Source organism: Jaculus jaculus, chromosome 12, assembly GCF_020740685.1.
Source record: "Jaculus jaculus isolate mJacJac1 chromosome 12, mJacJac1.mat.Y.cur, whole genome shotgun sequence".
Classification (NCBI taxonomy): domain Eukaryota; kingdom Metazoa; phylum Chordata; class Mammalia; order Rodentia; family Dipodidae; genus Jaculus; species Jaculus jaculus.
In genome coordinates, this window is record NC_059113.1 from 71,179,082 (window position 1) to 71,202,263 (window position 23,182).

At 41.2% G+C, this 23,182-nt stretch overlaps 1 long non-coding RNA gene across 1 annotated transcript in view; it reads left to right on the top strand.

Moving 5' to 3' along the window:
* LOC123453720 overlaps positions 1 to 22,797 on the top strand; it is a 30,169-nt gene extending 7,372 nt beyond the window's left edge. The window contains exons 2-3 of the long non-coding RNA XR_006632936.1: positions 13,462 to 13,664; positions 20,306 to 22,797. This is a non-coding gene — a long non-coding RNA (uncharacterized LOC123453720). The remainder of the gene's footprint in view (positions 1 to 13,461; positions 13,665 to 20,305) is intronic.
* Positions 22,798 to 23,182: the final 385 nt, after the last annotated feature.

A 23,182-nucleotide genomic window follows, 5' to 3' on the forward strand; every position in this document is an offset into this window, starting at 1 on the left:
GCATTTGCAGTGCCTAAGGACAGAGACACTGTTTCAAGTCCCCCAGCCTAAGTCTTGTCCTAGACTGACCACTGTGGCCCAGGCTGCGAGGCCTGGGCCTGCAATGTGGGCAGGTTCCATCATTACTGACAGATTGGAGGGTGACAGCAAACCTCTTGGGCCAGTGATTAGCAGGGCTGGCTGGTGCTTCACTGTGCTGGGAGTTCTTTCTTGCTGTTTCTTGCAGAATGTGTACACCCACTGCTTAAGCAAAGTATCATTGCTAAAGACCTCGAAATGACAAAATTTAGAGTGATTCAGAATAACATTGGACAATATGTGCTGGACATATGCGAATTGTGTATTATTTATGCTACTAAAGCCTTTGGAAGATGGTTTACATTCCTTAGGAGAGAGCAGACAACTAAACAAACCCATAAAATAAAAATTGTACAATGAAACAAAGGAAAGCAGAAGTTTGTGACCACAGTGTGCCTAATCTCTGGCCTCATTTGTTTGCTGGCTTATTTGTTAGGAGTTGCTTATGAATGAAAAACATAGACTACATTATTTAACCTAGTACTTAAATGTCCCTATCATTACCATGTATGCAGTCTTCGGTTTTTCTCTTTGACAATGATACATCCTAGCTTTAATTTATAATTTTGGTCATACCTAAGGAGACAATAAACTGATTTGAGAAAGAAGGAAAGAAAGAGTTTTAGGGCAAACTAACTCTAAGAAAATGTTTTTAACCTTCATAGCCCTTACTATTTTAGTTCCCTGTTCATTTCTGCACCAACTGCTACTCAAGATTATTTTATGTAATTATTTCTTTGCAATTCTTTCGTGTGGGTGACAGTAGAATCTTTATAACAAAGTGGTTTACTTCTTCACATAATACTTAGCATTAATTAAAAATCCAATTTAATTTTGATTTTTTTTAATTTTTTATTTGAGAGAGAGAGACAGAGACACACACAGAGAGAATGAGTGTGGACTTGCCAAGGCTTCCTGCCACTGATAACGAACTCCAGACACATGTGCCATTTAATGTATCTGGCTTTACACTGGTATTAGGGAATAAAACTCTAGTCCTTGCTTTGTAGGCAAGTGCCTTAACGGCTGAGCCATCTCTCCAGAGCCTACTTTTTTTTTTTTTTAATTTATTTACTTGAGAGTGACAGAGAGAGAGAGAAAGAGACAGAGAGAGAGATTGAGAACAGGCACGCCAGGGCTTCCAGCCACTGCAAAGGAACTCCAGATGCGTGCGCCCCCTTGTGCATCTGGCTAACATGGGACCTGGGGAACTGAGCCTCGAACCAGGGTCCTTAGGCTTCACAGGCAAGCGCTTAACCGCTAAGCCATCTCTCCAGCCCCAGAGCCTACTTTTAACACAAGGAGGTATGATGAAAAATGATGCTCTCTTTCTCATATTCCAGGAATATGGGTTTGGGGGCATAAAATATGAGGGAAAAAAATCTTAGAGAAAATGACTTCCTTTTCTAAAGGGATAATAAGTATGTCTATAATTCACTGGTTAGTAACATTTTCTAAAACAATGTTCTGTAAGTAGCTTAGACACATAGATTAATTATATTCAGAGTATAAATATAACTTCCAAGATGGAATGTTAGGTAAAGAGGAAACAAGGCAGGGGCTGTGTGGAAGAGTTCAAGAACCATGCTCTGGCTAGACCTGTGTGGAACTACTGTTACGGTAATTGAGACTTCAAAAAGATTTGGTCTGAGATCTTAAACTACCTATCTACTACTATGGTAATTTGGCTTTCCTGTGCCTCAGCTGAGAAGAAAACAACCTCCTCCCAGCTCTTTCACCTGCTCCCAGGAGGTCTCACTTCTCTGAAATAGTTCAGCAGGGGCTCCAGCTTGCTGGGCTGCTTAGAGTCTGTCCTCTACAACACTATGTGCATAACCTCCCTTCTCACTTTCCTCAAAGGCTTTAAAATCCCCCTTCCTCATGTGTTTTCACTCTCCATGACTTTTCTTGCTCTAAACTATGTGAAATCCCCCCCCCCCCCATTTCTCTCTTTGTCTCTTACAGGCATCCCCCTCTCCCATTACTCTTTCACTTTTCTCCCTTTTGTTTCTGAGCTCTCTCTTCCACCTTCTACTCATCCTTTCATAGATTCCTTCCCCTTCCCCCTCTGCCCAGAGTTTGTGGAGTATCCTTCTACCTGCTTATTTCCTCTTGGCTCTGGTCCTCTGCCCAGATCCAGAGTTTCCTTCCCTCTAGCTTTTAAACACACCATTATCTCCGGCATAAAACTTTATTGCTCCAGAAAACTATGTCAGAGTCCTCTATTCCCAAAACTGACACTGGAAAGATGGCTAAGAGGGTTAAAGGATCTTGCTGACAAAGTCATCTGGTCTAGGTTCAATTACCCAGCTACCCATGTAAAGCTGCATGGGTATTCATTTGCAGCAGTGGCAAGAGACCCTGACATAGCATGGGGGGCACTCACATGCACAAACATACACACACACACACACACACACACACACACATAAAAAGTAATACAAATTTAGAATGAAAGGTGGAAATGAAATCTGGCAACTTCAACAAAAAAAGAATCAGCAATATTGCCTACTAGCTAGAGAAACACCAACAGGAAAAACTGATTGCTGACTTTATTTTCATATAAATTATAGTTGAAAAGGTATCACTAAAATTAAATTTATTTACCATTTCTAGCCACCCATTTTTGTAAACTTTTTTGACAACTTCCATAAACATAAACAATATAACATGATCATAATTGTCTCCCACCACCCTTCCTTTTCCATCTCTCAAATCGTCCCTCTACTGAATACACCTTCCTTCCAAGTAATTGATAAGAGGTATGCCGGTATGCCGGGAGTCCAGGAGTCTTTGAGCCACAAGCCTTTAGTTTGTGTCTTCTTTTAACTAAAGAATTAGATAAGATAAGACCAAAAAGGATAATTGTTAAATTATTACTTTATTTAGGAGAGCACAAAATCAAGAGTCTGAAAACCCACATGATGGGTCTGGAAGAAACATGCAAAAAGAGTCACAGAGGAAAGAAAAGAAAGTGCAGAGCTCCTCATGTGAGAGCAGGAGGACATAAGGAGCCCCTGTGGGAGTAGGGGTCACAGGGAGACTCACCTGAGCCTGGAGATTCACGACTGATGAATGGACCTCCAAAAGAGCTTTCCCTCTCCTGGCAAATGTATTTATAACCTTACTGTAATGGGCTTTCCCTTCTGGCTCAGGTAAGCCAGAGAGATAGCTGACTGGTCTGGGCTAGAGGCTGGCTCAGGAAGAGGCCAGCCATGACACCAAGTTCTGGACGCTGAACTTGACCAATTTCTCTCTTGTTTAAAAGTTTTCATTATAAAAATCATCCACTTCCTTGGGTGGATTAATTCCAAGGTACCTAACTTTTTGAGAGAATTGTGAAATGGAGCATTGCTCTGATTAATCCTCAGCATGTTTATTATTGTCTTACAGGAAATCTGTTGAGTACTGTATGTTAATTTTGTATCCTGCTACTTTGCTGAAAGTATCAGCTCTGTAGTTTGCAGGTAGAGTGTTTAGAGTCCCTTATGTATAGCATCATATCACCTGAAAATAATAATAATTTAACTTTTTTCTTTACTATTTATATTCTTTTTATATGTGTCTTTTGTCTTTTGCTATAATGATTTCTAATAACATATTAAATAAAAATGGAGAAAGTAGACATCCTTACCTTGTTCCTGATTTTAGTGGAAATGCTTCAAGTTTTTCCACATTTAGAATAATGTTAGCTATATGTTTGTCATAAATAACCTTTATTATGTTGAGATATATTCATTTTATTTCTTGTTTATTTAAATATATACGTTTGGTTTTTTGACATAGGGTTTCACTCAAGCCCAGGATAGAATTCACTATGTAGTTTCAGTGTGGCCTTGACCTTACAGTGATCCTCCTAACTTTGTTTCCTGAGTGCTGGATTAAAGGGATACACCACCACAACAGGCTTAAAAATATTTTTATTTATTTATTTGCAAACAGAGAAAGAGACAGAGAGACAGAGGAAGAGACAAAATGGGCATGCCAGGAACTCTTGGTACTACAAACTCCAGATGCACGTGCTACTTTGTCCATATGGCTTTATGTGGGTACTGGGGAATTGGACCAAGGCTGCTAAGCTTTGGCACTGAGCCATCTCTCCAGCCTGATTCTTGGTTCTTTAGGGTATTTATTATGAGTGGATGCTAGTCTTTGTCAAATTCCTTTTCTACATATAATGAAATTATAGTGTGATTTTGTCTTTGAGCCTACTTGTATGTATATTACATTTATTGATTTACATATGGTGAATCATCCCTGCATTTCTGGAATAAAATGCATTTGGTCAGGATGAATGATCATTTTGATGTGTTTCTCTGTTGTTTGCCAGTATTTTGTACAGAAGTTTTGCAAAGATTTTAGAACTATGTTAAGTTGGTAAAGACTATGTGGGTACCTTTGAATCTGACAACTTACAATGCAGATGGTGATGAATCGATTGGGGGCTAGAGGCAGAATTTGGTAGTTTGGATGGATGGTCCCCAATATATTCAGGATTTTATTAAAGTTTATAATTTAGATCTACCACCACCTGGCTGGAGAAGATGTCTCTGTGGGTGGATCCTAGGGTCCAGCTCTAATATGTGGGGATGGATTTGGAATTCCAGTCTAAAGATATCAGAGTGCTTCAGTTCTACATGGAGTTCCTGAAGTGTGCTTGCCTGTACTGGTGTTGGTTGCTTTTGACTCTTCTCTCCCTTTCTTTCTCTGTTTGAACATGTGAAAGCAGGCCAGCTTCTTTTGCCTTTATAGAACTTCCCTTGAATCTGCAAGCTTCAGATAAATTCTTTCATAACTGTCTTGTTTAGACTTTCATCTCAGCAACCTAAAGCTGACTATTACAGAATTATTTCAATTTCCTCTATTTATTAAGATGCCCTTTGTGTCCTAATTTATGGTCTGTTTTAGAGAATGTTTCATTACATGCTAAAAGAATGTGTATTCTGCAGCTTTTGGATGGGATGTTTGTAAATGTCTCTTAGGCCCACTTGTTCTATGATATTTAATAAAGATGCTTATCTGTTTGTTTTTTTTTTTTCTAGAATGACCTATCAATTGATAAGAGTGTGGTATTGAAGTCACCCACTGTTATTGTGCTTGGGATAATCTGTGACTTTACACCTACTAGTATTTGTTTAATGAAATTGGGCAAGCCTGTTTGGTGCCTGTATATTTAGAATTACAATGTCCTCTTGTTGAATTATCCCCTTAATCAGTATAAAGTGACCTTATTTATCTCTTCTAACTAATGTTAGTTTCAAGTCTCTCCTGTCAGGACAGCAATACTGAATTGTTTACTATGATCATTTGCTAAAAATACTATCCTTTTATCTTTTTAGGCAGGTGAGTTTTGGAGGCAACATACAGTAAGTTCCTACCTTTTAATCCACTTTGCAAGTCTCTATCTTTTGGTTGGGGCATTGAAATCATTGATGTTAAGAATTATCATTGAGGGAGGAACAGATGGCTCAGTGGTTAAGGGACTTACCTGTGAAGCCTGAGCATACATATTCAACTCTCCAGGTCCCATGTAAGCCAGACACACAATGTGATATAAGCGGGCAAGTTTGCACATGTGCGCAAGGTGTACAGGTGACATCTGGAGTTTGATTGCAGTGGCTGGAGGTCCTAGTGTGCCAATTCCCTCTCTCTCTCTTTCTGTTCTCATATAATAATAATAATAAAAAAAACCCTTAGTAGGTTTTTTTTCTTTTAAAAAATGAGTTATCATTGAAATATGTCTAGGTTTTGTAGTGCTTGCTTTTTTTTTGTTACTCTCTTTCATTAACTCTTATTTGAACATGTTTTATTCTTTCCCATGGTCTTATGTATGTGTTTTACCTTCTCTTCAGTCTGAATTATTTTCTATAGTTCTGGCCAATTGATCACATATTCCTTTATATATTCCTGTTATTACCATAGGAAGTTATTCTTTCTCCTTCAATTATGATGGATAGCTATCCTAGATATAGTAGTCTGTTTTTGCAATTGTCTTTCTGAACTTGGAATGTATCATTCTAAACTATTTTGGCTTTCAATGTTTGTGTTGAGTAAGCTACTATTATTCTGACATGCATGCTTTTATAGGTGACTTTATGCTTTTTTCTTACACCTTTCAATATATTTTCTTAGGTCTATGTGTTTAATAGTTGAATTGTAAAATTCTTTTCTGGTCTTGTGTGGTTCGTGTTATAAGATCATCCTGTGTCTGTATTGGTTCTCTTTTCCTTTTGGGGGGAATTTTTCTTCTATGATTTTGTTGAAAATTCTTATTTTGCCATTAGATTGAGATTCTTCTCCATCCTCTAGGAGTGTTCTAGAACTGCTACATTTTTTCTAACTCAGTCTATCCTCTTCTTGATCCATTTTATTGGTGAAACTTATGCAGAGATTTTATTTTACTTACTGTGTTTTTCATTTTTTGTCGTTCTGATTGGTGTTTCTTAAGTATTTCTATTTTCTTACTCATATCTTATATTGATTTTTATATTTCATTAATTTGATTTCCTGTTTTTTGTTGGTTTGTTTTCTTTTTTTTTTTAAGAAAGAAACTTTTAAATATTTATTTTTGATTTGACAGAGAGAAAGAGAGAGAGAGATTGAGAATGGGTGGACCAGGACCTCTAACTGCTACAAATGAATTCCAGATGTATGTATCCCCTTGTGCATCTGGCTTACATGGGTCCTGGGAAATCTAACTTGGGTTCTCTGGCTTTGTAGGCAAGTTCCTTAATTGGTAAGCCAATCCTCCAAGCCCCTGTTTTCTTTTTTTTTAAATTTCTTTGAACATAGTTAGAATTCTGTCTTGAATTTCTTCTAATTCAGGCTCACTGAAAGTCATTTTTATTGGATTTATAAGTTTTTTGAGGAATGATGTTATTTTTCATATTTTTGTGGTTTGTAAATTATTGTGTAGAGATGTTTGTATCTCAAGTTATTTCATCAAGTTTTCTAGTTATTTGCTGCATTAGATGTATAAATTAGGAGTTACATCTTCATGGTGGAGGATCAAATCATAGGGATGTACTACCAGGGCCAATCTTTCAGATTACTATGTTAAGGCATCTATATTACTCCCAGAAGAACAGCAGGAGTTACCCAAGCTGGATATGTCTGATATGTAAATGTCACTCGGAGGTGATTTTCTATCTTGTCTGCACTGAGTGTGAGCTGATTCCCTCTTGGTGCATTATGAGCTCAGCTCAGTTGGCCAGGTTGGTTGCATAGATTGCTATTTTTAACTCTTGGGGCTTTCATTAAAAAAAAAAAATGTGTGCAACATCATTGACTCTGAATTAATCTCAAAATGAATTTCTTTTTGCATTATTGATTTACCTTTCAATATGGGGAAAAAGCAACTTAACAGATTCACAGCATATAACTCAATCAAATAAAGTTCAACTTGTTGTAAATGTTTCATGAATGCCAGGCAATAAAAAAATGTGAATTTGACATTGTTGGAAGAGACTTTGTATTGAAGAAATAAGTTATGACATCTTTCCATTTTTTTTTAAATAAGTACATGAATAGATTCCAAGCATATGTTGATAATCAAGTATAAGATACTCTCTGTTTCATTCCTATTAAAGGTGAAAATTACATTTGGTAATGCACCCTTATTATATGAGCCCTTGGAGGCAAGACAGGAGGATTGTGAGTTTATACCCAGCCTCAGCTACAAGGAAAAAAAAAAAAAACTTGCTCAAAAAATAAAAATACTGGGAAAGTCCTCCAGTGTGAATTCTACAAAATGTTTGGGTTCTGAAAATAGCTTACTTATGGGGAAAAATAGGGCTTGGAGAGTTCTTCAAATTCATATAACTTTGTAACAAAAGCAATAATGAAAGTAATTTACTAGATATTTGAGTTAGGAGGTACTGCTTCACAGACATCAAGTAGATGTAAAATGATCAAGCACAAATGCCAGCCAGCATGGTGGTGACACAATGAGGCTAGAAATGGACATAAAAGTCTATGTACTTTGGAAAAAATACAGTGTGTGGACAGAAGTCCACAGGGCTGCTCTACCCTCACAGACACGGCCTGGAGTTCCTGGCCAGTTTTCTTAAAATATATTTAAATGGGGCTGGACAGATGGCTTAGTAGTTAAGGCACTTGCCTACAATGCCTAAGGACTTATGTTCAACTCACCAGGTCCCATATAAGCCAGATGTACAGTGATACAAGCACACAATCTCAAACATGCACACAAGGGGGAGCATGCATCAGGAGTTTTATTGTACTGCCTGGAGGTCCTGGCATGCCAATTCTCTCTTCCTTCCCTCTCATAATGTTTCTAAGGCCAATCTTTTGGGCTTTCCCACATATATATATATATATATATATATATATATATATATATATATATATATAAATATACGTGTGTGTGTGTGTGTGTGTGTGTGTGTGTGTGTGTGTGTGTGGTGTGTTCATATCTGTGTATGTGTTAAGCTGGGAGCTTTTGCCTTTTCTAAGAAAGGTTATGAAGCTTACCCTTGTCATTCCAGACTCTCTTGCTTAAGTCAGCTGCTTACCACACAACTGAATTTCATGTTTCCCAGATACCATTTCTCTATCCCACCATATATGAACTTGTTTGTACTAAGGAGCTCATGATGGTGAAGAGCAGACTGCAGGCATCTCAGGAGCTGGCTCTGTTTTCCATTATTTGGTTGAGCTCTTCATGCCCACATTGCATATTTCTTTCTACATTTTGTTAATTCTGTATGAAAGTTTACCTGCTTAGAAGAAGAGAAGGATCATGATGTAAACTCAATAAAGAAGTGATACCAGAAGAGACAGCATGTTCTAGGATCTTGAGTGCCTAGCAACATGGAGGCCAAAACAGGAGGGTGAGGCAATGGAGGTGAGGCCATCATAGTGCTACATGGCCATCTGTCAGGGGTCAGGAACTCAGAGACCCAATTAGAGTTAACAAGTAGAGAGTCTTTCATGAAATATGCTTATGGAATAGAAGAGAGAAATAGGGTGGCTTAGGAGAATGTGGCTTTTGTTGTTTCATTTTGAGGAATACCAATGCTTAAATTCTGTTATGTGAGTAGCAACTTTGATCCCAGTCCTAAGACATAACACAGCAGAGCCCAAGAGGAGGCCAACAGTGTTGTGGATCAGAGATGTGGACACACAGTGGACAATCAGTGTATGGAAACAGAAGAGAGGAAGTGACCAATAAACACCAAGTATATGGATTATAACGAAGTTGAAGGAGCTTTTGTCTAACATTTCCTGTTTCTTTTGAAATAGAAAAGAAGGCACTGGGGAGATAGCTCAGTGGTTAAAGTTCTTGCCTTTCTAGCAAGGAGACCTAATTTGATCCCCAGTACCCATGTAGCACTACTGGGTGTGGTGGCACATGTCTGTAATCCCAGTACTGAAGATACACAGGAGTATCTCTGGTGCTTGCTGGACAGTCCAGCCTAATTGGAAAGCACTATGCCAGTAAGACTCTATGTCAAAAAGAAGTGGACAACATTTCTGAGGATGATACCCAAGTCTTCTGCCTTCTTCATGAACCTGTACACATTTGTGACATCACAAACATATACATGTATGCCCACATATATGGACATGTATACCATCTGTGCATGCATGCATAGTACATACATAATGAAACTATGAAGTAAAAAAGAAGATTAAAGTGTTATTTGTTCAAAACAACTGAGTAATAGAGGATGAAAGGGCAGAGTTGCTGAGGAGGCTAGGATGACAGCCTAGAAGGTCCCGTGACATATATACCTGGTCCATTTCCCCATTATTCTGGAATTCCATCTAAACTGACCTGTGTGACACACACAACTGCTTTAGGAAGGTGACTAGATACCTTGTGCTCTACCTGAGATTAATCATATTAATTAAATGACATCCATCCAATCAGATTTGTCTGTGCTGAGACACAAGGAAATTCATGCTGCTCACTTGCTTGGGTCCCTGTTCCATGCATCCTTCACTGAGGAAAAGTAGGACTATCCCACACTCTAGTGTTGAACCAGGTTGGCATCTTGTTCATTTTGTGTGGTGGTTTGATTTAGGTGTCCCCCATAAACTTAGGTGTTCTGAATGCTAGGTTCCCAGCTGATGGATATTTGGGAATTAATGCCTCCCAGAGGGAGTGTATTGTTGGGGGCGGGCTTATGGGCTTTATAGCCAGTTTCTCCTTGCCAGTGTTTGGCACACCCTCTTGTTGCTGTGGTCCATCTTATGTTGGCCAGGGGGTGATGTCCACCCTCTGCTCATGCCATCGTTTTCCCCTGCCATCGTGAAGCTTCCCCTCAAGCCTGTGAGCCAAAATAAACCTCTTTTTCCCAGAAGCTACTCTTGGTTGGGTGATTTCTACCAGCAATGTGAACCGGACTGCAACATTTTGCTTCCTACTCATAATGCAACAAAGACTGTGTCTTCTGGATTGAATCCTCTGCATAAGAAGGAATCAAACTAAAGGAGAAACAAGAGCAGGGACAGAGCCAGGTACTGAGGCCCAAGGAGAATATGAATGTCACCTTGTCTTCCCTGGCAGGATTACAAAGAACCCATATCTGATCCAGCCACATCCAAGATGTGCAAGCCACACTATCAGCAAGTGCCTCCCTGCTTCTTCCGCAGTTCAGCCCACCTGGGTGCACTGGCTCCTCCTGGGTTGGTCTCTTGGGTTCTTTCCTGAGTCTGATGATGAGGCTCATCCTAATTGGATGTTTAAAAGGGCCTAACTTCCTGCATATTCTCTCCTCTTCAGCTTGTCCCCCTTCATCCTAAGGATTCCTCTGAACATGTGTCAGTCTCTCTCTCTCTCTCTCTCTCTTTCCAGCCAGGCTGGAAAGAGGGAGGATTTCTCTTTGCCTGGTTATTTTTCTGCATGCTTTCTGCATGTTTTTATTCTTTTCTTATTTTTAGTGTTTTATGACATGGGTGATCTTTTCATGAAACCTCCAGTCCTTTACTATTCAGTCTTCCCTGACACTGTATGTAACTGTGAAGATGAAGGGCATCTTTAGCTCAAGATACCATGTTTTACCTTCCACATGTGTGTGTGTATATGTGTGTGTGTGTGTATGTGTGTGTGTGTGTGTGTGTGTGTGTGTGTGTGTGTGTGTGTGTGCGTTCTCATGTGCTCATATGTCATCTCCAGATGATTTTTCCTCTGGATATTACTCTGTAAAGGAGATCCCCTCCATCTTTCCTCCCCTTTCCAGCTGGACAAGAAAGAAATTTCCCTTCCGGCTTGAGTTTTCAGCTAGGCTTTCCCTGGACCCTCATACATTCTCCAGGACATAAAACTCATATTTCATGATCGATCCTTCTTGAAGTCCATGTTTTTGTTTCAATTCTTTGCTAATTGCTCAGGCCCTTAGTCTTCTGTACCTTTATGGAACTTAATCCTTCCCTGGACCAAAATCCTGATCAAAACCTTGTTTCCACCTACTAGCAATCAGGATGAAATGAAGTCAGGCACACACAGATCCTGGCAGACAGCAGGTGCCTGGGAAACACATGCACGGCCTTGTGCAGTTCTGTGCTGCTTCCAGGCAGTCAGCTTAACATGAGTGGCCATGACTAGACAGGGAGTTTGAATAGAAGTCTTCTAATAATTTAAACATTTCTTTACTTTTCATTATTAAATTGTCAAATAATTCTTTCAGAAGAGGGCTGTTTTATGGCTTTAGAGTTCTCAAGTTAATAATCTGTGTGGGTTTGAGAGAAAGGAGACATTGTAGTGTTGTTAAGATTTGACAGTTTGATGTTAATATCACAATAAAAAATAAATTAAAAAAACTAATAGGGATAACAATGAGTCATACTTATCCTTCCCAAATCTCCCATTAACTTAGGAAGATAATGTCAAAAGTTATATAAACTTGAAATATTATTGACATTTTTTTTTCAGAGCCAAGTCTCAAAAGCTCAATTTATGGGCTTTTCAGATATAGCCAATTATTGTGCTCTATCATCCAATCAAATACCAAGTAGAAAACAACAAGTTGGCCTGATGATTCCTCTCCATATGTCTCTGCAACAAAAATAAACAGATAAAGATTTCCTAGAGCTTTCACAGCTGTTTTCCAGTTTGTTAGCACTTCATTTTCTGCCTCAGCACTCACTCTCCACTCTGACCCTGTGAGCCTCTCTCTTCTTTTCATGGCAGAAAAGATGTAGGGACAGGAGCTTGAGGCCACTGATCCCATTCAGTGCACAGCAAGGAAGTCAAGAGAGATGTTCCTATAAGGGTCTCACACTTCTGGTTTGTACCATTCTCGATCAACAGGCATTACTGCACAGAAATTGATAGAGAGCACCATATCACAGCACACTGCTAGGCCTTCTTCCTCTAAGAATTGTTTCCTTCAATAAGAGAAATCAGCAGATGTTTGTAAGTGGGTTCATGGGCAGGATAATGATCACACATTCAGGCTGTCCTGGCAACAGGATATGTATGGGCAGAGCCACTTGCCCTCATCAAAGGCATGGCTCATCTCCTGCATTGCTTGTGGCACCCACTTGATAGCATTTTATATGTGCTACAGACTAACTCTGTGTCTGCAGTAACATCTTCACAGAAAACAGTGTGCTGTAGATGGTATAGGGATAAGCAAATGCTCTATGAAATCATCATTTATAGTATGGAGGGGGGTAATTCTGTGAACTAACCTCAGATTCTGAAAAGATGAACTTCTCAGATTTAGAGACCTGATTCTCTTGTATTCTGCTCACCATAATCATTCATTTTCAGGTGTATGAGTGTTTGGTATATGTGCATAATTATATGGGTGTTTCATAGGTGTGTTGACACACACATGGGTGTGTGTAGAGGCCAGAGGTTGATGGTGGGTATCCTTCTCTATCACTCTTCACCTTGTTTTGTAAGACGGTGTTTTTCACTGAACACAGAGTTTATAATTCACATAGACTATGTGGCCACTGAACCAAAGGGATTCCATCTCCATCACACTGGCACAGGGTCACAGACAAACTCTTCAATGCCCAACTTTTCACATATGTGTTTGGGAATGGAACTCAGACCCTTGTGCTTGATGACACATTTTACCTATGGATCTATGTTGGGAGCTATGAGCCTAACCTCAGCCATGTTGACAGAAACCACCATATAGCAAGTTAAGTTTCTATCTCCTCATCTAAATGTTATTACCAGAAATGAAGAAATGTACACTTGGGTGATAACCACCAGCCCCTGCTGTGCTGCCGGTAACTGTTAAAGAAACACAGGCATTGCAGTTTAGCCAGTAACTCTGTGATCTTTGGTCTGATTATGTCCCCTTCCCCCTACAACCTTATATAAACCAAAGTCTTGAGGCCTTGACCAGAAACTCAGCTTGGCCTCCTTCCTTGTGTCTGTTTGCCTCTTCCCATTAGGTTAAGTTCCCCTCAGTTCCTTGTTTGACTCCCCACTGACTGGGGCAAGTGGCGCCCAATGTGGGGCTCGAGGTACGAAGAAAAACCTGAACGTTGTTCAAGTGAATGGCCGTTCCTCTCCCTGAATCTCAACCCCATTGGCGAGTTAAAATTGGCACAGTGATCACTACAGGCAGCCTGCCTGTGATACAGATCTGATTAAGGTAAGAAGAGTGACACAAACTTCTAGGCAAACCATTTATATAAAGTCTATTCAGTTAGATTTGCAAGACACAGGAACTGAGGGATTTCTTTGTTGGTCTTTGTAAACTTCTTTTCTTTCTTTTACTTTTGGTTGGAACCATTGCATGGAGTCAGAACATAGTGACAGGGCAACTGAAGCCTCTTTGCCAGGGCTACCCTCTGGCATTGGCTGAAGGCCCCTATCTCCCTGTGAAAATCCCGACAGTCTGCTCAGGCATTGGCAAAGACCTCCTATATAGCCTCTCTTCCAACCACCAAAACAAGTAATGCAATGGTTAGTAGATACCCTTAGGGCTGCTGCCAGATTCTTAAACTTGTGGACAGGCTTGCATCAGGCCCATTGGGGAATCCCCCATGCTGTTTCTCTGACTGGAAATGTTGCCCTCTGGTCTTGCCATTTCTACTCTTTCCTTTCTATTATGGGACATACCCTAAGTAAACAGGAACTTTTCATCCAGGGATTTAAAGACTCCCTTAAGACTCTTGAGGCAAAAGTTAAAAAAAAAAAATAGATCCTGTTCACTTCTTCCTCTTCTTAGAAGACTTATGTCCATGGTTTCCCCAGGAAGTCACCATCGATGAAAAATGATGGGGGAGAGTGGGAGATTGTTTAAAGGACTACTATAGGACCTTTGGGCCTGAGAAGGTCTCGGTTCAAATCTTCTCCTATTGGAACTTAATAAATGATGTCCTCCAGGTCCACCAGTGCCAACCGGACATTTCAGAAGTTGTTAGGGATAGAGAAACCTTTCTTAAAAATAGTCTTAAACCTAGCCAGACCCCTCCCACTCATGAACTAAATTCCCACCATCAGGATCCGCATGTGGCGGTGGTGGCGGCAGCTGCGGGTGCAGCTCTGATGTTGTTTCCCTTCCCCAAGCTACCTAGTACTCCAGGCGGGCACTGCAGCAGTGGCGGGCCCTGGGCAAAGAGTGATCCCCCTTCGCAGTGCCCCTCTGTCATTGTTCCTATGCCTGAGGATGACCTAGTCTCCCACACTCCTAAAAGCCCCCCTGATCCCCCTAAGTCTATCTACCCTGCTTTGTCAGAAATTACCAGAGACTCCCACCTGTGACCCCTTTTAGCCTGATGAGGAGGCAGAATTGGAGGATGAGGCCACTAAATATTGGCCCCCTCTCACAACACCTGTGGCAGACTCTCCACCCTATCTGCAGATGCCTAGGGCACGCCCCTTTTGCACCCCTGTAGCTCTCCTGGGTGTGGACTCCCACTGTAACTTGGAGGAAGTCACTCGACAAGCGCCAACTTTTCTGGGAGGCCCAATCACTAAAACCCCTCCTTACAGTTAAAAAAAAGCTTCTTTACTTAAACAACTCCATGATTTACACTTAGAAATCTGCTTTCCTTCTCCTGCCCCCATGCGGCACACCAAAACTAAAATCAAACAACCCAAGACTCTTCATGCATTTCCTATAACACATGCCCAAACGAAAGCAGGAGCCAATTTTTTAACTTGTTCAGCACCTGAGTCGAGTGGGGAGGAGACAGATTCAGGGGAGGAAGGCTCTGAAGGATATAAGCACTCTAAACAATCTGCTAATTCAGATGATAATAGTGAACCAAGCAGGAATAAAAGTATTATTATTAAGCCCCAGCAGTACCACCATTTAAAATTTAAATATATCAAGGAATTAAGAGGTGTTGTTTCCTCTTATGAACCTACTGCTCCCTAGAGGCCCTTAGTGATGATTGGCTTTTAGTAAATGTTCTGAAAATGCTTGCCAAAGGTGCCCTAACATGATGAGACTTTCTCCTCTGGCAGGCTGATTATACTCAGAGATGTCGAGATACTGCCCACCACAATGTGTCCATTGGATCCTCTTCTAAGTCCTGGACACTAGATAAACTTTTGGGCATTGTTCCTTATGATACTAATCAGGACCAGGCAAAATTCTCCCCTGGACTGCTCTCCCAAGTCCAACATGCTTCCCTTAAGGCTTGGAAAAATCTTCCATCTAAAGGATCGGGTGTAACTTCCTTGGCTAAGGTATGTCAGGGACCAAATGAGCCTTACAGTGACTTCATTGGTTGCCTCACTGAGGCTGCAGAATGACTTATGGGAAGGGAAGAAACAGATAATGAATTCCTAAGACATCTCGCATTTAAAAACACCAATTAGGCTTACCAGGTGGCCATCAGCCCCTTCTGCAGTGGCAAAAGTATCTCTGACTTTATCCAATTGTGTACCAATGTGGATCCTGCCTGTCGTGGCATTGGGCTAGCCATAGGAGCCACCCTAAGTGGCTTCACACAGAGAAATAACAATAAAGCTTTCTTTAATTGTAAAATGCCAGGCTGCACACCCACCTCCTTCCCTCCTCTGTCCACGCTGTAAGAGTGGCAAACATTGGGCCTCTGAGTGCCATTCCAAAACGTATATCCAGGGAAACCCCTTACCACAAAAACAGGGAAACTTAACATGGGGCCTACCCCAGGGCCCCAGGATAATCCCTGGACAGAACCCTGGGGCTGTCAGTTTCATCCACCAGTCTACCCAAAATGCAACATCTCTGCCCTCTCCCAGGCAACTGCTGGCAGTGTAGGACTGGACCTCTGTCCTGCCTCCAGATCAATACTAACTCCAGAGGCAGGGACTCAGGTCCTTGCCACAGGAGTTTTTGGTCCCTTGCCAAAATCACTTTTGGTCTTATCTTGGGATGTGCCAGTTCAACCATTCAGGGCCTCACCATTTGTCCAGGAGTCATTGATAATGACTATACTGGGGAAATTAAACTTATGGCCACCGCCTGTCAGGGGCCTATTACCTTACTTTCTGGCCAATGGATTGTTCAATTAATATTATTGCCCCTCAGTGATAAGGCACCCTGCCAGAAACAAAAGAGAGGCCCCCATAGGTTTGGGTCATCAGACATTTACTGGGCACAAGAGGTCACTCAAACGAGACCCCTAGTTAAATTAAAGTTAAAAGGTGTCAGGAGCCATAGAGCAAAAACCTCTCCATTTTGCCTGGGCCTGCTTGTAAGTTGACTCATTATTTAGAAAGCTGGCCCATCCAGCTTTCTGTTAGGTACTTCTGCAACATCAGTCAGCAGACTGCTTACAGAATCTTATCTTTTGCAAAAGGCCAGTTTATGGTCAGGATGTGAAGCCTGGTGCAGTCAGAATGTCAAGCCATTGAGGCAAGATTAGACAAACACCTGATTACATCCCTTCTAGGTTTCCTGACAACTCCTTGCCCTGACCTGTGGGGAACCACTGGGCACTAGGCAACCAAAATTTCCTCCATCTTGAGTAATGACTCCATTTTGTGATAAATTGTGTGTTCTGGAAAGTCACAAAGCCTGCAGCTTTTTGTTAAAGTCGTTAATCTTATGGCTTTAAGGCCTGGGCCTTATCCTGCTGAACATCTGTGGCCTTGGGCCTATGACCTTATCCTGTCAAAACAGAACTGTAGCAATACCTAAACTACTGACAAACTTGCCTGTTCTGCTGTATAAAAGGTGCCCTGAGAAAAATAAAAATTGCAGCTTGATCAGACTCCTATCTTTCTGTTGGTTCCTTGTGTCTCTTATCCCTTCCATTTCAAGTTCTCTAGGGTCCGTGCTCCTGTTGAAGCCCCGCTGGCCGGGGCAAAAAGGAAAAACCTTTGAAGGTCTTATAGACACTGGTGCAGATGCCACAATTATTTCTAGTAAAATTTGGCCTGCATCTTGGCCTCTCACCACTTCCATGACTCATCTCAAAGGAATCGGACAGGCCACTAACCCCTTACAAAGTTCTGAAGTTATTCAGTGGGAAGATGAGGAGGGAAATCAGGGTACCGTTCAACTTTATGTGGTCACAGGCCTGCCCATTTAATCTCTGGGCCGAGACATCCTCTCTCAAATGAAACTTATTATTTGCAGCCCTAATGAATTATTAGATCACCAAATGCTTAATCAAGGCTTCCACCCAGGACAAGGATTGGGCAGACATTCTCAGGGGGCAAAGGAGCCAATCCCAGTTACTATAAAGATTGATCATGCTGGAATAGGCTACAAAAATTTATCCTAGAGGCTGTGGACATGCCTGGACCCCATGCAGATAAAATATCTTGGAAAACAACAGAACCTGTGTGGGTTGATCAATGGTTCTTAACTTCTGAAGAACCTACTAACTCTCCTTGGAATACTCCTATCTTTGTTATAAAGAAAAAGTCTGGAAAATGGAAACTGCTCCAGGACCTTAGAGAAATTAATAATGCCATGGTACCTATGGGTGCTCTACAACAAGGCCTCCCCACTCCAGTGGCAATTCCTGCAGGATATTGTAAAACCATTATTGACCTAAAGGATTGCTTTTTTACAATTCCCTTACACCCTGAGAATTGTCAGCATTTTGCATTTAGTTTACCTGTGGTAAATTTTAAAGGCCCTATGCCGAGATTGAAATGGAAAGTCTTGCCCCAAGGGATGACCAACAGCCCTATGCTGTGTCAAAAATTTGTGGCCCAAGTTATAGATCTATTTAGACATAGATAGCCTTCTTTGTATATCATACATTATATGGATGACATTCTCCTGGCTGGACCTGACCCCACTGAACTCCTTATTTGCTCTTAAGAGCTTTCTAGGGTCCTTACTGGAGCTGGTCTTCAGATAGCTTCTGATACAATTCATTTAAAACCCCCTTACTTACTCTTAGGCTTTGAACTTTTTCATAACAAAATTCTTTCACAAAAAATTCAACTTACAACTAATCATCTAAAAACTTTAAATTATTTTCAAAAACTCATAGGAGATATCAGTTGGCTCAGGCCTTATCTCAAGCTAACTACTGGAGAGCTTAAACCCTTGTTTGACATCCTCAAAGGAGACCCAGAAACTGCCTCAGGCCACTCATTAACAGCCCCCACCCTAGAGGCCCCAAAGATTGTAGAGGCCACAATTCTGAGCCAAAGGATCACTTTTATCTCTTATGAGAAGCCTCTTTTCCTGGTCATTTGTGCTACTGACTTTACACCCACTAGGGTGTTCTTGCAGGTGGGGCCCCTCTTCTGGGTCCATTTACCTGCCTCGCCACCCAAAGTCCTTACCCCTTACACCTTGTGGGTGGCAGAATTAATAAAAATTGGACATTACCAAAGCAGAAAAATATTTGGTAAAGACCCTGATAAAATTGTTCTACCCTATTCCACTACCCAAATCCAGTGGTTAATACAAAATGATGATGGCTGGGCAATATCTTGCACCTCTTTTCAGGGATCCCTTGATAATCACTACACTGCTGACAAACTTCTCCAATTTCTGAGAATACAACCATTTGTTTTTCCTACATTGACCTCTCCCTGACCCCTTCTCATGTCCCCCTAGTTTTCACTGATGGTGCCTCTAATGGAGTGGCAGCCTTCACTGTAGACAATCAAACCACTTCTCTACAATCCCCATTCTACTCTGCTCAACTGGTGGAACTTTTTGCTGTTTTACAGGTTTCTCAACAACTTTCAAATGCCTCCTTTAATCTGTATACTGATAGTGCTCATATTGCTCAATCCATCCCCCTGTTAGAAACTGTGCCATACATAAAACTCACCACAAATGCTACCCCTCTGTTTTTCTCCATCCAGCAATGCATACATTCTAGGCAACACCCTTTTTATATAGGCCATATTCGTGCTCATTCTGGACTCCCTGGGCCTCTAGCCACAGGCAATGCCATGACTGATAGAGCCACCCAGTTTGCCTTCCTTGTTGAGCTCGATCCTGTGGCCCAGGCCAAAGCAACTCACTCTGTACATCACCTTAACGCTCAAACCTTGCATCTTCTTTTTAAAATCTCTAGGGAAAAAGCTTGCCAGATAGCCAAACAATGCACACACTGTGTCACTCTCCTACCCGTCCCCAACTTAGGTATAAACCCTAGAGGTTTAATTCCCAGTGAGGTCTGGCAAATGGATGTAACACATGTTCCCTCATTTGGCAATCTTAAGTACTTCCATGTTACAGTGGATACCCTTAGTGGATTCATCTTTGCCATTCTCCATGCTGGAGAAGCTTCAAAAAATGTCATTGCTCATGTGCTCAATTGTCTTGGTGTCATGGGAAAGCCCCAAATTATTAAAGTTGATAATGGTCCTGGATATACTGGGAAAAAAATTCCAAAATTTCTGTCATCAACTACAAATTAAACATATTATAGGCATACCATACAATCCCCAGGGTCAAGGAATTGTTGAGTGAGCCCATCAAACTATTAAACATACCCTCCAAAAATTAAAAATGGGGGATTTATATCCCATAGAAGGCTCCCCAAGAAACATCCTTCATAATGCCTTGTTTGTCCTAAACATTTTAACCTTTGATAATCAGGGAAATTCAGCTGTTGAACGCTTTTGGCACACAAACACAAAAAATACCTTCACCAAAGCTATGTGGAAAAGGCCTTTGACTCTAAAATGGAAAGGCACAGACCCAGTCCTTATTTGGGGTTGTGGATCAGTTTGTGTGTTTGATACTCAAAATGATACTGCACGATGGCTACCAGAACGTTTGGTCAAACAAATCAATGAGCCTATAAGTTGGCTGTAATATATGCCCAAGAACACCCTGCTCCTGAGGCAACTCTCTCTTTTCTCTTCCAGGTTTCCAATACCCAAGATTCAAGATGAAAACAACTGACCCCTGTCAACTTCTACTCCTCTGCTCCTTGTTGCTCATCATTCCCCTAACTACCACTCTTGTTCTTCAACAATAATTTCAAGTAAAGGAGGTCCCCATAAAACAGGATTGAACCACCCTTATCAGTTCAGGGCACTGACCTCTTACAGGATGCCAGTCAGCCCTCACCATTAAAATCACTCCCAAAACAATTACTGCTACATATAGGCCTTATGCCTGCTTTTCCTATAATAATAAGGGTACTTGTTTAAATGATGAATCCACTTATGGAGGTTGTAGATATTGGAGCTGCAATAGGCATGAAGCCTTTAGCAAATATGGTATCCTCCACTTCAAAGGAAAATAATTTACTCTTGTTATTTCCGACCCTTGGGATGAGCACTGGCAAATAGGAGTCACAGGCAAATTCTATAATGATGGCTGGTCCTCCTACCCTATGGGAAATATATATATGTATATCTCCAGACAATTAGTCCCTGTAGACTCCAAGGCTCAAGTAAACCAAATAATTTTAGAAAATGAACAACACCTCCACTCAGCCCTCCAAGATAACAAGGTAAAATGGGACTCTTGGCCAATATATCTCCAATATGCTGTCTATGTACTTAATGCCTCCCAGGTAAATGCCTCCTCTTGTTTGCTTTGTGCTTCCCTTTCACTCCCAATCCTTGCTGCCAGTCCCTTAAATGCTTCCTCTATCCTCAACCTTTCCTTTAACCAATCTCACTATACTATAAGACCACTCCTCCTGTCTCCCCAGTACCACTACTCTCTCACCATCTAAATAACATTTTTATGCTGCACTGCTTCCTTACTAACAAATCACTACCTAATGACCTAACATGCACACAAAACACCTCTGTAATTACAGAATTTATATACCCCCCCACTGATTTACTTCTGGTGCAATAAAACCCTGTTTACTCACATTAATAACACCACCCTGGGACCCTGTATTCTGGTAGCTGTGGTCCCCCAGCTCACCATATATAGCCCCAATGAATTTGCTCGGCTCTTCCACACCACTCATAAGAGAGCAGCCTTCCTTATGAGAGCAGCCTTCCTTCCATTAGTGGTAGGTGCAAGCCTGGCCACATCAGTCGTTTCTACAGGTGTGGCAGGCAGAGCATTGGGGCACTCCTTGTATTTTGCCAGTGAATTTTCTGAAAAACTACAACAGATGATTGACTCCACCACTAATAGTCTTGAATCCCTCCAGAGACAGATCACCTCCCTAGACAAGGTTGCCCTATAAAACCGACATGCTCTCAACCTCCTTACAGCAGTAAAAGGAAGGACATGTATGGCTCTCCCAGAAGAGTGCTGCTTCTACATCAATGAATGCAGAATCATTGAGGAAAACATAAAAAAATTACAAAAACTTAGTCGAGAGTTGCATTCTTGATATGGTCCCTACTCCTCTCAACTTTGGGCCAATTACCCCTTCCTCCCCTGGTTGCCATTGGTACTAGGACCTTTACTTATCTTAATCCTCTTATTTACAATTGGACCTGTCATTATAAATAAAATCATGTCTTTTATATGTCAACAGATTGAAGCCATTAAGATACAGCCCTTGCAGGTCCACTATCACAGACTGGAGCTGGCGGATCAAGGCGTTGCCACTGAAGGCCTACCACCTACAGCTGCCACTCTCCCTTGATCATACATTCTGTACTCATTTACTATACTGCTGTCCTCTACACCTCTGCTATTGCTGCGGCGTACCTGTCTTATGGCCAAATAGCTACCCCTCCTTTAGGAGCTACATAGAATCCAGACCTATGCATATAGGCTCACAATAATGTGAGTACAATATGGGCACCAACATGGGGGCGAGGCAAAGCACCACAGGGGAAGGTCCCTATCTGACCGCTTCTGGATTCCCTGAGAGAAAAACCTGGCTTGCATGGAGGTTGGTACAATAACTGTTATCACATAGGCCCTGCCTCCCCTCCCCAAAAGGTACCAAGGGCCAAGATTGTGGGGAAAAGACATCCCACGGGAAGAGTCAGGTCTCTATTCCCTCAGTTGGTTAATGCCCACCGCTGCATAACGGGCCTCCCCCTCTTTTCGTATAAAAGAAGGGAGGAGATGTTGGGAACTATGAGCCTAACCTCAGCCATGTTGACAAAAACCGCCATATAGCAAGTTAAGTTTCTATCTCCTCATCTAAATGCTCAGTTACCAGAAATGAAGAAATCAGACCCTTGGGTGATAACCACCCCCCCCCATTCTGCCAGTAACTGATAAAAAAACAACAACAACAACAACAAAAAAAAACAGATGCATTGCAGTTTATCCAGTAACTCTGTGATCTTTGGCCTGATTACGTCCCCTTCCCCCTACAACCTTATATAAACCTACATGTAAAAATAAAGTCTTGAGGCCTTGACTAGAAACTCAGCTTGCCCTGCTTCCTTGTATCTGTTTGCCTCTTCCCATTCATGTTAACTTCCCCTCAGTTCCTTGTTTGACTCCCCGCTGGCTGGGGCAGATCTAGTTACCCCTAGCCCTAGCCCCCCCAAATTCAGATTTTATTATACCCCTTTCATAGCTGTTATTTTTAGCTTATATAACACCAGGCAAGAATAATATGTTAAAAATAAAATCTCTGAGCTGAAAGTAACTACATGCCACAGTGTAGGTTTGAAGCAGTGTTTGTGATCTAATGAATTAGATCTTATGGACAAATGGACTCCAGAACTTTAGAATATGAAAACTCATCCCTGACTAGGATTTTGTAGTGAAGATATTTTGGAAGACAGATGAATTTCAAAGAGATATAAGGAAAATATGAAAGGATGTAACAGGAACAAGACTAAATAATTTTTGGCTGG